Source organism: Felis catus, chromosome C1 (assembly GCF_018350175.1).
Source record: "Felis catus isolate Fca126 chromosome C1, F.catus_Fca126_mat1.0, whole genome shotgun sequence".
Lineage (NCBI taxonomy): Eukaryota > Metazoa > Chordata > Mammalia > Carnivora > Felidae > Felis > Felis catus.
Window position 1 is genome coordinate 52960199 of NC_058375.1, and position 15323 is coordinate 52975521.

General features: G+C 43.5%; 1 long non-coding RNA gene across 3 annotated transcripts in view; it reads left to right on the forward strand.

The window, feature by feature from the left end:
* The window catches only part of LOC123379648, a 147257-nt gene that overhangs the window by 17593 nt on the left and 114341 nt on the right, over positions 1–15323 (forward strand). The window lies entirely within an intron of this gene.

Consider the following 15323-nt stretch of genomic DNA (forward strand, 5'->3'; position numbering starts at 1 on the left):
CCTTTTTTGCTGTGTTTAAGTTGTTGGGAGGGTTTCCATCACCTTCAAATAAATTTAAACTCTTCTTTCCTGGGTGTATAAAATCCCTCAGACCTTGGGTTATAAGTACCACAGGTCAATGGGCTCTAACAGAAGCAGGACACAGTAGAAGCGGGGTAACCTTGTGAGGAGGAGCAGGAGTAGAGGGAGCTCCTGGGACTGAGAACAGAGGGCAGCTCAAGGACCCACCATTCATCTTGTCTGCTCTCACTTGCATCTAGAATTCCTTTTCCTCAGTCTCTCAAGGCCACATGGTAGGCAGGACTTGGCCCCCACACCTCTTGAGTTTGCTTCTTCCAATTACAACAGTCAAGTGCAGACCAATATGAAATCTCTCAGTCCTATTTCCAAACTCTTGAAAGATTATTATTGACCCAAGTTGGATCAAGTTCAACCAACAGAGGTCAGAGGAGAGGGGTAAAATGAGTCTATACATAGTTCCTGAGAGTGTCTAGTTGGAAGAAGCATTTGAAAAGGATATGTGACCTGTACAGACACCCCCAAAGTACCTACTTTGTCACACAAGATTTGTTATGATCTAGGCCCTGAGACCTCTGTTACATCATCCCTTAGCTCCTTTCCTCTTTTGACCTCTCCTCCATCTCTCACTCCTTCCTCTACCACTTCCCTTTCTTCTTAGAAAGTTAGTAAAATATAGCGGTTAGGTCACAAGCTCTACAGCCAGACTGGCTGGTTGTAAGCCCAGTCTTGTCATTGGTGGCTGCATGTCCTTGGGCAAGTTTTTACCTTCTCTGTATCTCCTATTTATCTTTTATAAATGAGTACAATAAAAATGACTCTCTCATAGGATTGCTATGATAATTAAGTGAATTAATAGAAGTAAAGCACTTAGAACAGTGCCTGAAATATAACAGTCACTTGATCAGTGTTACGTATGATATACAATGATGATTCCCGATACCCATCCCATAATTCCAGGAATACTAGCTGTATTTAGTCAGGGTTCTCCAGAGAAACAGAACCAATAGTACACATATAGATATAGACAGATATCTTTTGAATGTGTTATTTATAAAGAGATCTATTGTCAGGAGTTGACACACACAATTATGAAGGTTGAGAAGTCCCAAAATCTACAGTTGGTGTGCTTGAGACCTAGGAGAGCCAGTAGTGAAGTTCTAGTCCCAATATGAAGGCCCAAGAACCAGGAAAGCCAAGAGTATACATTCTAGTTGAGGCAGAAGAAGACCAATGTCCCTACTCAAGCAATCAGACAGAATCCCTCTTACCCAACTTTATTTTTCTATGTAGGTCTTCAGTAGATTGGATGAAGTCCACTCACATGATGGAAGTCAACCAACTTTACTCAGTATACCAATTATACCAATTCAGATGTTAATCTCATCAGATATACGGTCACAGACATACCCGGAATGATGTTTGACAGACTATCTGAGCATTCTGTGACCTAGTCAAGTTGACACCTAAAAATATCCATCACACTGGACAACAAGCAGTCCCCTGAGATGAATGAAATAATCCCACAAAAAAATGCATACTTTAGGTTATACATTTTGAGAATGGCCACATATTTTAGAATTCTTATCAATTCTATTTATCCACTGGTTGAATCTGGGTTTGGCCACATGACTTGCTTTGGTCACTTGCCAATTAACAAGTGAAATGCAAACAGATAACGGAAAAAGGCTTGCTCTCCATCACTGTTTTTAGAACCCAGCCTTCATGTGAAGAAGCCTGGGCTAGCATGCTAGCTGCTAGAGAAGAGTGACCCAGGTGTCCTGTTGTTCCAGCTCAACATCAGATAATGTGCCTGGGTCATCAGTGATCTTCCAGCCCTAGTCCAGCCAGCCCAGATTAGAAAAACCCACTCAGCCAAACCACAGAATCTTAGGAAATAAAAAGGGGAAAAAAAAGGCATTTTTAAGCCAGTAAGTTTTCTGGGTGGTTTGCTATGCAACAATAATTAACTGATGCATAAAATGGTACCAGAAGTAGGGTTTCTGTACCCCAAACTTAGAAGAACAAAGTTAGGCATTGGCCATAGGACTGGCCTTAGTGGAGACTAGGATGGCAGGCTAGAAGAATGATGACCCATGTTATCAGTACCAAAACAATTGATAAGGCATTGTCTACAGCAACCAAAAGGATGGAAATAACTAGTAAACTTCTGGGCCTGGCTAAAGAGATTTCCAAACAGACGTTGGAAAAGTACATTGGGTACTTACAGCTGCTGCAGAGAGATGAGCTGAAGAAAGAACTATTGTATTTGCAAGCAGAATTTAAAAGAAATTTAGAGGCCCTGGGACTTGTTAGATTGCAAAATAGAAAGGTTTCACATTTTGGTCTCTCCAGAGAGCCAAAGAGACTTAAAGTAAGAAATAGTTCAGGGGCCCCTGGATGGCTCAGTTGGTTAAGCGTCCAACTCTTGGTTTTGACTCAGGTCATGGTCTCATGGTTTGTGAGTTCGAGCTCCATGTCAGGCTCTCTGCTGACAGTGTGGAGACTGCTTGGGATTCTCTCCCTCCCTCTCTCTGCTCCTCCGCCACATGCATGTATGCGCTCTCTCAAAAAAATAAATATTAAAAAAAAAAAAAAGAAATAGCTCAGAGCAAAGGACAAATCAAAGATATGGCTGTATGACCCTTTGTTAAGACTTTTGAAATGTTTAAGGTGGTACTAGTGTGAAATAATAGAAAACATACATATATTGGCATCTACCCCTCAGTCTTGGCACTGAGCTCCTACACCTCTTGTTATTTCCTAAGTGATAAGAGTACTAGGAGCTTCTTTTGTTCTAATATTTGCCCTTTGACCCCAGTTCCTGACATGGAGTTTCTAAGTCCCTTGGAATTTCCTGGGTGATAGCAGGGTCTTTTGTTCTAATGAGGTGACTTTTGCTGGGCTCCTGGATGTAGGCTGGTCACCAGAAAGACCACACCAGGATTAGAAGCTTGGAATTCTCAACCCAACCTCTCATCCTCCCAAGAGGGGAGAGGGGCTGGAAATGAAGTTAATGTTCAATCATGGCTACATAATGAAGTCTCCATAAAAATCCCCAAAGTAGGGAGATCAGAGAGCTTCCAGGTTTGTGAGCACATAATGGGAAGTCCAAGTACCCCAATTCCACGGAGACAAAAGCTCCTCTGTTCAGGACCCTCCCAGACCTTGCCCTATGTGTCTCTTCCCCTGGCAGTTCATCTGTGTCCTTACATTCTTTAATAAACTGATAACCCTAAGTAGGTGCTTCCCTGAGTTCTGTAAGCTGTTGTTGCAATACTTGAATCTGAGGGGAGGAGGTCATGAGAACCTGCGATTTGTGGCCAGGTCAGACAGAAGTCGTGGGTAACCTAGGGACCTACTAGTGATTGGCATGTAAAGTATGTGTGTTGGAGGGTGGGGGTTAGTCTTGTGGGACTGAGCCCTTAACCTGTGGGATCTGATGCTGTCTTCAGGTAGACAATGTCAGAACTGACTTAAATTGTAGGACACCCAGCTGCTGTCACAGAATTGCTTGATGTGGGAAACCCCCACCCATCTGGTGTCAGAAGTGCTGGAGTGTAGTCAATCATGTGAGAGGAAGGGAGCAATGCAGGAGGAATATTGAGGTTGTCTTTAAACCTAGTAAACCCGCCCAGCTAGACAAAAGAACTTTTATAGATCTGCAGGTTGTCATCCCACAAAAACCTAATCTGTAAGTCGGGAAAGAGAGACCTGTCTGGAAAAGAAGGATGGGGTGTAGCTTTTGTGTAATGCAGTGGACCAGTACAAAGACTTTAAGGGAGTTGGATGAGCATGAGCTAAACCAGACTGAGACAATTTAAAATGAAAAGAAGTCTCTTTGTTCTTGAGTATCTAGAAGTAGGAAACAGGCTGAGAAAGCTGCCCAGCCAAAAATGTGGCTATTTCTTAAAGAAAAGCAAAGAAAAAATGCCTCAGAGGCCTCCCTTATAAACACAGGGCCAGCATCTGAAAGTGAGTCCCCCTTTAAATTGTGCACTCCAGGTTCCTTGCCCTAGTCCTGGCCCTCGGTCCTAGTACCACCTCTGCCACTAATCACAGTGCGTCCCTAGGCATGTGACTGAATACCTGGGACTCTCCTTTGTTCTTGGTAAAATGAGGAACTTGGGCTAGAGAACCTTAAAGTTCTTTGAGAAATTTTTTAAATAATGAGGTCCTCTTTGCCATAGTCTGACTCAAGAGCTCTGATGGTGGAAAATTAGATATATACAAAGGAGAATAAAGCATGTGGCCCAAAAGGCAGAAGAAAATGGCTCAAGAGTCTCTTCTAAGCAAGAGTGGAGAGAGGCCCTTATAGTTACTGATGTTGGCTGTGAGTAGAAAACAAAAAATTGTTCTGATAGCAGAGTTGAGATAGTGTCAGTCAAAATGTCCCCAAATCTCAGGGTGCCTGGCTGGCTCAGTCGGTTAAGCATCCAACTCTTGATTTCGGCTCAGGTCACAATCTCACAGTTCCTGGATTCAAGCCCAGTGTTGGGCTTTGTGCTGATAGCAGGGAGCCTGCTTCAAATCCTCTGTCTTGAATTCTCTCTGCCCCTCTCCTGCTTGCACTCTTTCATTCTCTCTCAAAAATAAATGTTTTAAAAAAAAAGTCCCAATCTTGCTGTACAGGTAAATGAAGTCACAGACCAAGCATCAGAATATTTTGATGTGAATCTCCCTTTGAAGCAAGGCCTGGTTCAGACAAAAGACTGAGAGAGAAAGTAAAGGAGGCTAGGATGTAGTGCCCTCCACTTGTGCCTGCCTCGTGTTGGCCAGAACTCAGTCATATGGTCTCACAGAAGTGCAAGGAGAGCTAGGAAAGGGGATCTAGCTGAATGCCTAGGAGGAAGGGGTTGTTATAAAAAGATAATTGGAGAAAGGTGAATGACAACAGAGTTCAATGTATTCCAAAGTTATTATCATTCTTATTATGTGTTTAGTATTGGAGATGTATTACTTGGAACCCAAATGTATACAGCATATAAAAGCAGAGTGCCCTTTTTGAAGTGCAGGCTTTGGAACAAGGTAAAATTGTGTTCATCTCTAGCTTTAGCCACTTGGTGTCCAACCAAGGCTTAGGAGACCCCAAGCCCAGTGATTAAAAGCATGCAATGGCACCTGGGTGGTTCCATCAGTTAAGTGTTCAACTCTTGGTTTTGGCTTAGGTCATGATCTCATGCTTAATGCATTTGAGACCTGCAGTGGGTTCTGCTCTGATAGCCCAGAGCCTGCTTGGGATTCTCTTTCTCTCCCTCTCTCTCTCTCTTTGCCCCCTCCCCCACTCACGTTTTCTCTCTATCTCTCTCCCTCTCTCTCTAAACAAACAAACAAACAAATAAGGAGCGTGCACTTTGCAGCCAACCAGATGTAGGTTATATGCCAGTTCTGCCTTTTATTAGCTATGGGATATTACTTTACTTTTCTGAGCCTCAGTAATACTATCTATAAAAAGGTAAGATTATATTACTTATCTCACAGGGTTTGGGGAGAATTACATGAGTAGTGTTATGTATATTATTTGCTTCCTGCCTGACACATTGTAGGGTGATCAGTCAATGATAATATGTTTATCATTGCTCTTAGAAGGAGGTACCTCTACAAGAGGTGTATTCTCAAGGGAATGTCCCCCAGGGATGAAAACGGAAAGCCTAGATTGGGCTTTCCACAAACAATAACACTAGCAAGTCAACCAAGAGCATGGCCCAAGTCAGTAAGAGAAAGAAAAGACATTCCTGACATTTCAACTACAGAGGACGGTTCATGCAGGTGCCTGAGGCAGCCAGTGACTAGAGGCGACCTGGAAAGCTCAACCACATCTCCAGACCCCCTCCCAGGTGGCCTCAAGAGCTGAGCCTGGTGCTTCTCATTAAAGACACAGCCAGGAGGCACTTTACAAGCCTTCCTCTTTTCATTGTGAACTTCCTAGTTCCTCTCTACTCTCCCTGCTTCCAAATAAAATGCTTTTTTGACAGATAAGATGAGACCCTATGTGTTGTGGCTTTTTAAAAGTGCAGTATCTTACTTGCCATATCACAATTCAAAGCTAAAATTGGGAAGGAGATGGAAATAATTACCAAGAAGCACAAGGATGTGGGAGTTTTTGAAAACACAATGATATTAATATTCTTGGACTGGTTAATATTAGGACCAGAAGGATCCTTAGCAACCATCCTGTTAGGTGCTGGTATTTCAGCCAGAATAATTAAATTTGAATCCTGATTCCACCATGTAACAGCAGTGTGACCTTGGGATAGCCTCATTTTCCTCAATTATAAAATGGAGGGAATAATACTACTGTTGTTGTGAGGGTCAGATGAGATCACGTGTGGGAAAACTATGTTGTAAGTTGTAAAGATCCATGTGGACATTAGCTATTGTTTTTATTCTGTGTCCTCTCAGTTCCACAAATATTGTGAATCTTTGAGAAACTTCTGTTGGTTAAGGGGATGCAAAGAAGGATGAGGAACTCACAGATTGGTGTGGGAGACAGGTAACTCATTTGACCCAATGTCAGGAAAGGATGAAGACCAGAATAGATTTCCTATCCTGCCCTTACCTAAGGAGAGGAGCTGGCCTCCACTGTAGGATCCTTACTGCTAAGAAGACCAAAGAACATCCCCTGACCACAGCTGGTCAGATTTCCTTCCCAAGATTTTGGAATTAGCCATAAATTGAGTTACTGGGCTATAGGGGCTGTGCCTGTGAAGTCCTGTAAACTCGGGAGCCAAGGCAGACATTTTGGTGGAGGCTGCACACTTTGAGGCTTTGTGCACTAAAGAGTAAGCAGAGAACTTGTTTGCAAAGAGAAATAAGAGAAGGGAGTAGTTGTGTAGCAAGAAAAAGACAAACAAGCAGATGAGACAGAAAGAGAGAGAACCCCTTTGGTCTTTATCGTCATGAGGTCTGAATGCCTTCTTACTCTTGGTCAAAGTGAGGCATTCCTAGAGTCTTACATCCCTCCCCTACTTTCTCATCTCCCCTCTCAATGGATTTTGATTGGGTTTCTGTTAAAATCAACAAGCCAGGGTGCCTGGGTGGCTCAGTCGGTTGAGCGTCTGACTTTGGCTCAGGTCATGATCTGGCAGTAGGTGAGTTCAAGCTCTGTGTCAGACTCTGTGCTGACAGCTCAGAGCCTGAAGCCTGCTTCAGCTTCTGTGTCTCCTTCTCTCTCTACCCCTCCCCTGCTCGCACTCTGTCTCTCTCCCTCAAAAATAAATAAACGTTTTTAAAAAACTTACAAAAAAATCAACCATCCAAACTAAAACTAGATAACTGTACAAAATGTCCTGGACACATGAGAACAGACCACCGCATTCTTGTAGGACAAATTGGTGTTGAGAGGAGCCTTATGGAGCCTCACTGCCTTGTTTCATACAACTAGAGACTAAGATGCAGATTAAGGTGAAGTGATGTCCCTAAGCTTACCCAGCTGCTAAGTGCAGAGCCAGGACTTCAACCTAAGACTGAAGTAATTCCAGAGAAAAACCTGAGTGTCAACCATGAGGATAAAGGCAGATAAGAATCTTCCCTTCTCCTATCATCTCGTCAAGTCTCAGTTAAGCCTAATTGAAGCCTCCCCGAATCTCTGCTAGTCCAGTACATCCTTTCTTTTCTTCTGACTTGGCCACTTAGCACCTGCTTCCTTTCATTGGTCTTTCATGTTTCATTTATCTCCCTGACCTTCCTGTTAGGAAATAACCAAGTCTTGAGCTTTTTTTACTCAGCTGGAAGGCAGAGCTCTAGAGTGGAAAGGGCAAAGGGCATTTTAGTCTTATCCAGGGTCAAATCTTGACTCTGCCTTTTACCAATTGTATGACCTTGGGACTAATGCTACTTAATGATGGTGATAATTATTTACTGAGTACTCACTATGTGCCCAATAGTGTGCTGTGTGCTTTATATGTTACCTATAGAGTATTCACAGAAATTCCTGGAATAGGGTGGTTATTCTGTGTTTACAGAAGAAACTGAGGTTGGCAGAAATGATGAAGATAACTCCAGTACATGGTCAACAAGAGGCAGGGCTGTAGTTAACAGTAGCAGTGCCACAATTTCTATTCAGGATGAGGGGTTGTAGCCAGTTTGTGAAAGGGTGCTTATAAACTTGATTCACATAAATCTTTGCAGAACAAGCACATTACTCTAAGTTAGAATGTGTTACATATTAATAGAAATAGCAAAAAACAAATTCTACAAGTGCTTTCATTGATCTTTATAGATAAAGAAAAAAATCAGGTGCCCATAATCAAAAGCTAAGGGCACCCAAAGTGGTAGCTTTAGGGGTGCTGATGACCAAGGAATGTCCCTCTTAGGAGCGTGGCCATGAGTTCCTGCTCTCCTAGAGGCAGCACAGTGCTTCTCCAACCCTGCCTGAGCTGTGCATGATGTAGCTGCTGTCCCCAAAGAAAAGGATAGGAACAGAGAAATCTATGAAGGTCTGAGCATGCCTCCTGCAGAATTAGTAAAGGGAAAAATCATAAAATCAGTTAAAGAGTTCATCTGTGATTAATTTCTAGGTAAAAAAAGAAAATCTCAAGATAATTAGACTAAGTTAATGGGTACAGCGAAGCCCACAGTCTCTGCTCTTCATCTGTTTGTTATAAATGGAGCCACACAGCCCTCAGGGGCTGGAGCTAGGGCAAAAGAAAAACACAGTGTGTACATTTTCTGTTTTAATATTTGGCAGGAAAAAAGTATCTAAATCCATGGTCATCATTTATAGGCTTTATAGACTCTTAACACTTGTTTGTATTTCCTATCCTCTGTTTAAACAGAACTATTGGGAAAAGATTGTTAACAAGATGGTGTGTGTGGCAACTCTGAGCCCAGCATCCCCCTCACTCCTCACCCCCCAGAGGGTCCTTCCTCTCTGGTCCTTGAGCCTGGTCTCTTGCATCCAAGGCTTTCCTATGGCCTTCTGGATCCCCTCCTGAATTCAAGTCCCCCACTCTTCTTTCTCTTCCTCATCCTGTGTCCCTTTTTAACTGGGTTTGTCATATAAGATCACATGTGTTGAGGTATTTTGTGAAGAGTTGTGCATCATATTAGATATAAATAGTTCCCACTTCGTAAGCATCTACTGAGTTCCCAGCCTAGTGTTGAGTATTTCATGTGTCTAACTGCATTTAACTTTCACAACAAGACTATGAGGGAGAGTCTATTATCCCCACCCTACAGATGAGCAACTAAGAAGTTAGGAGGTTAAATGATTTCCTAAAGGTCACAGACCAGATATTCACATGGGTTTTATTTATTTTATTTTATTTTTTTGAGAGAGAGAGAGAGAACATGCATGTGTATGTATATGAGTTGGGGAGGGGCAGAGGGAGAGGCAGAGAGAGAATCTTAAGCACATGCTTAAGACACAGGACTCAATCTTATGACCCTGGGATCATGTCGTGAACCAAAATCAAAAGTCAGATGCTTAACCAACTGAGCCATCCAGGCGCCCCCACAGAGGTTTTTAGAATTTTGAAACCCATAACCATAATGACTCTGCTGTTACTGTCATTATGAATAATAATTACTGCTACTAGTTAATGCCTTCAGAGTTAAGACTAATAATTCTTTTTTAGACTTCACCTATCTCTCTCTTGAGTCATTAGCCCTCCAAAGAACACTGCATAATAATAAACAAATGCCATTGCCCCTGAAGATCTGCCATGATCATCTGAAACAATGACACCTATGCCAGATAATGTGTTTTGATATCCAGTATGCCCCTCACCCTTCTAAGCCCCACTTTGTACTACAGAAGTTGAAAACACAGAATTCACATTTCCTAGAGCCCCCTGTCAGCAGGGGTTTGGCTAGACTCTTCCAATGAGAGATTTGGAAGACAGATGAGAAGGACAGACATTGTTTTCTGGAGTAGCTGTGAATTTCCCAGGGACCACTTGTGTTACGGGCAGCTGAGATCCTGGTAGTAGCTTCACTGGAATTCCTACACACAGAGAGTCCTTGACAGTGAGTAGCTGCCTTCCCCACCCTTGCCTTCAGCCCTTCCAGTGGTTGTGTAGGCCTCCATCTCCCAATATCAAATCTAGTTTCAACCTGAAGTACCTAGAGTGGCTTCTGTTTTCGTGCCAGAACCCTGGCTGATACACCTTCCAAGATCATGAAACCTTAATGTTTATTTTTGAGAGAGCACAGGCAGGGGAGGGGCAGAAAGAGAGAGGGAGACATAGAATCTGAAGCAGGCTTCAGGTTCTGAGCTGTCAGCACAGAGCCTGATGCGGGGCTTGAACCCACGAACCATCAGATCATGACCTGAGCTGAAGTCGGACACTTAACTGACTGAACCACCCAGGTGCCCCAATAATGAATCTTTAATAGTAAAATTAAAGCTATAGATAAACTAATATATATTGATTATGCACTAAGTTCAAGACACTGTTTTTGATGTTGGAATAATAATGTAAGTCAGAAATAATCCTTTCCCTTGAAGAATGTATGCTATTATATTGTGTGAATATTCATTGAAAAAGAAATACAAATAATAAGGAGAAGACAGAAATTTAGGAACAATAGGATAGATAGAACAATAAAATGAGTTTGAATTCGAGGGCAAGATGTCTCTGGGTTCTGCAATCCACTTACTGTTCAACCAAGGACTGTCACTGAAGAGCCTCTTAACACATTTTCCCAACTTGAGTTTCACCCTGTGGAAGCAACATGGGTTTGGATTTGGGTGGACCAAGATTGCTATCGACCTAGGGTAATACTTTCCATCTGTAAAATGGGCTTTTTAAGTACCGAAGCTAGCACATAAAGGCAAGATTCAAAATTGTCTTGGCTCAGTTCCTGCCTGAGGCACAGAACATTTAATGAATGTGGCCCAGAGTGGAATGTTTTATCTTTTCTTCATGTTCCCCTGAAACATAAAAGGATGTGCGTGGTAGCTGGGCCTCCATGATAGCCCCCAGTGATTTTCCACTTTTCACGCCCTTGCTTAGGCCCTTCCCACACTAAATAGGGTCAACCTGTGTAACTAATGAGATACTGTTGAAATGACTGTGTGTGGGACACATTGCAATGTCCACTCTTTCCCTCTTGGATCACTCACCCTGGGGGAAGCCAGTTACCATGTCATGAGGACACTCAGTGGAGAGGTCATGTAGTGAGGAACTGAGACCTCCTGCCACAACTCTATGAATGTGCCTGCCATCATGTAAGTGGCTCTTCGGGGCCTAGTCATGCCTTTAGATGACCACAGTTCAGTTAATACCTTGACTGACACCTCATGATGGACTCAGTCAGAACCACTCTACTAAGCCATTCCCAAATTCCTGACCCACTGAAATTGTGTGAGATAAATGATTATGGTCGTTTTAGGCCACTAAATTTGGAGTTAGTTCATTGGGTTACACAGCAATAGATAACTAATACAGAGCCCCAAAATTCAAGATTCAAACATTCAAAATTCACTGAAATGCAGTAAATCTCTTGCCCTCTCCTCTCTTCCAACATTCAAACCTCCTGGACTCTCTTACCTTTCTCCTTTAATAGAAACTTCTCAACAGCTTTCCCTGTCCCATCAGGTTAAACCCATATCCCCTTTCTTTTCACCACAGCACCCCCCCCCCCATGACATGTTCTTGACATATCATGTCTTTGCACAGAGGACAGGCCTTCAGGGATTATACTTCTTCTGTTCTCATTGTTTTTCTCCTGAAAATGTCTCTGCCATTTTTATCTTTTCTATCTTCAGAGATAAGGAGAAAAGGAAGGAGAAGAGAAATGCTAAGTGGAAAAAGAGAAAGGATGGCTGTAAATAAGTTTATTCCATTATAGAACATATGGAGTTAATGCTAGAATTAAATAAGGTGGTGCATGTGCAATGCCCCGTTCAGGCGATGGCAAACAGTCTGAGCTCCCTCCTTTCTCTTCCATGCCCACTTCACCTCTCTTCCAGCCACACAGCCCTTCGCATCTATTTACATTCACATTTTCTGTTCCCTCTGACAGGAATACTATGTCTCTTCTTGACTATTTGATGACCTCTTATTCAACCTACGAAATCAACTCAAGTTTTAACAGTTCTGGAAAGGTTTCTGTGTCCTCCCCAGGTCAACAACACTGTCCATGTTCTTCCTCTGGGTTCGTACCTCTGTATTATTAACCCATTGTTATCATTATTGTTCTTGTTTATCACTTCCTGACCTCCTTGAAGGGCCTCAAGGTCAGGAAACATGTCTTCATGGTTTTAGCCTTTGCCCTGGCACAGAATTTGCTATAGAACATAAAATAAAAGAAAGTGAGAAGGAGAAAGGAAAGAAGGGAAGGAGGTACTGAACACTGGTTGGTTGCTTCTCAGCATCTATTTGCCACTTTTCTGACTTCCTGTGAGGGAACCACCGTTCCCAGTGCTCAGTCTTGGTATTGGGGTATGAATGACCCCCACTCCAAACAGTGGGCCTAATTGGCCCAAAAATATCATGGAATTCCAATTTCCTGCTACACATTGGTTCAGAGATGGTGTATAACCGAGTCAGAGACATTTCCTGACTTCAGAGGAAGACAAGCCTCCTTCCTCTATAAAAGATACCAAAGATACTCTTGTCTTCCTGACTGACAGAAGGAAATGTGCAGCCCTGGAATCTTGTGGCACCCATTTTTACTTCAATGGGAAAATCTGTCTGAGAATGAAGCAAACATTTAGGAGAGAGAGGCCAGAAATGGGGAGAGGAAAACAAAAAACAACGACAAAAAATGCACATCCTGACTGCATTGTCTGAGCCCTGGATCAAGCCACAGCTGAGAGCGTGAACCCCTGGTTTTCAGATAAGAAAATCTTGTTATCAAAGTCAATTTCAATTCTGCTACTAGCAACATAAAGAGTAATAACTACTAGAAGAAAAAAGGAAAGGAAGAAGTTAAATTTTCTCATCTAAAATGTCTAAGATAATTACAATTTGGTATTCAAGGGAATGTGTTCCATTTATCTAGAAAATTTATCTGGAACTTTCTTTACTCCCCTGGTGATGTCAGGTGAGAAAGACGTTGCTGTACCTATCCGCCTGACTAGATGACAAGCTCATTAAAGGCAGAAACTATCTCTTCATTTGTTTAGTCATTCATTTGACAAATATTGAGCATCTTCCAAAAGTCAGGCACTGTGCTAACACAAGGAGAAGATAAGGTCCTTGTCAGGTGGAGGAGACAGACACATCTGTTCATCCTCTGTGGTACCTAGCATGGAACTCTGCACGTCAAGGGTGGGCAATAAAAATCGATGAATTATTTCATGACTTCTTGTGTACAGCTGCACAGCAGCTGAGAGCTGGTTACCAAGGATAAGAAGAGAATAGGAAATTGGAGCCTGGAAGGAATGCTAATTTGGTCCAGGCTGAAGGAACTGTAAAGGGGGTTAGAAAAGAGAATGCCTTTTGGGAGACCAGCTCAATCAGAAAAGACTTGAGTTCAGGGACCAGCTGATGGACAAGCTGACCAGTTACAGGCTGGCTGGCAAACTGGGAGGAGGCTGGGAGAAAGCATGTGGGTTGCCTGGGCCCAGAGTGGAGTACACACTGTGAGCCAGCCCAGGAAGGAGAGAGGTGGGAGTATCAATCCCTCACCATCCTGATCGGCCAAGTCCAGTGGGGTGTGTCTGCACTCCCTCCCCCCAGCTCTCGTCAAAGTGCCCTCCTGGCCCCTGACTGCCAGCCAGCTCTCTGCAGAGCCCTTCCTAAAAGCCTCCTGTGCCTGCCCCTGCCTACAGAATAAAGTCCTCAACCTAGCGTAAAAGTGCTTGCCCACACCAGTCAGCAACCAATTTCTAGGCTCCTGTCTTACCTTTAATCCATGTAGAACTTGGACACTTACATTATTATACTTTATTTACATTTTTCTCTTGCCCCTGTCTTCTGGGCACAGACTGTAGTGTATTTATCCCTGAGGCCCCAGGACCCAGCTCAGTCCCTGGCTTCTAAGCTCCTGCTGCAGAGTAATGAACGAGGCATTGTGGTCAAATGACCAAGCAGTCAAGCAAGGCCTGTGTGAGGTGCCTGGTTTCTGCACTTACTCACTGTGCAATTTGGGGTAAGTTATCTGATTCCTCTGCACTCGAAACTCCTCATCCCAACACAGCAATTGTAGTGGCAGGTACTTCCGGTCGTTAAGAGGGTGACATGAAATAACACATGAAAACCAGAGAGACCAGTACCTGGCACAAAGGGCTTAATTTAAAGCTAAGTATTCTCACTTGGGAAATTCAAGGCTAAACCCTGACAACTTCTGAAATCACAGCCCAAAGTGAAGAGTCGGATTCTAAGAAATCAATCATAGCAGCTAATGATACACATTTGTATGTAGAGCACTTTGTGGTTAACAAGGCACGCTTTATCCTTTTTTTTTACCATCTCGAGCCGAACACCAGCAAGTGGGGAGTAGGCTTAATAAATGCCCACACAAGAGGATGCAGGAAGCCGCTGGCCTTTTCTCGGTGTAGGTGCACACCAGGTATTAGTCTCCTAGGGCTGCTGTAACAAATTACTGCCGGTGAGGTGACTTAAAACAACAGAAATTTTTCTCTCACAATTCTGAGGACCAGAAGTCATAAATCAAGCTGTCGACAGGGACACCACCTCTCAGGAGGCTCTGGAAAAGAATCCTCCCCACCTCTTCCACCCTCTGGTGGTGGCTGGCCACCTCCTCTGCGTGTCCACTTGACATTGGATTTCGGGTCCACTCGGGTAATCCAGGATGATTTCATCTCAAAATCCTTAAATTAAGTACAGCTACAAATGCGCTTTTGCCAAATAAGATCCCACATGGACATATATGTTGGGGGGGGCCACGCTCCACCCACTACACCATGCACGACTTCAGAGTAGACCGCACCTGCTTTGTGAAGAGCCACTGGGGCCTCTTGGATATGCCCAAGGTGAGCATTTCCTTGCTGTAGGGAAACATGGAGCAAGGCCATCCCTCCCTGACAGATTTTGCCTGCTGGGTTGAGGGGAAGAAGACTACTATGAACCCAAACCTGTATCCCTGCAAGTGAAAGTTAGAGAACTCTAAGGCCAGCAGGCAGGACAATGCAGCAAGGCTTCTCACCAGGAGGGCAGGGGGTATCTGGGTTCAACATGAAGGCTCTATTTTCCTTGGCCCCTGCGTGGTCTGGACTTGAAGCTGCAAGACTGTGGACCCAGCCTTCCAGCAAGGGGTTCTGATATGAGAAGCTTTGTGAGTGTGAACTAAGAGCATGCAGCTATGGAGCCAAGCCAAGGGGCGCTGCTGGAGTATTGGCAAGGGCATCACTGGCGTGCACAAGCATCAGAGTGATGGTGCAGGACCAGGCA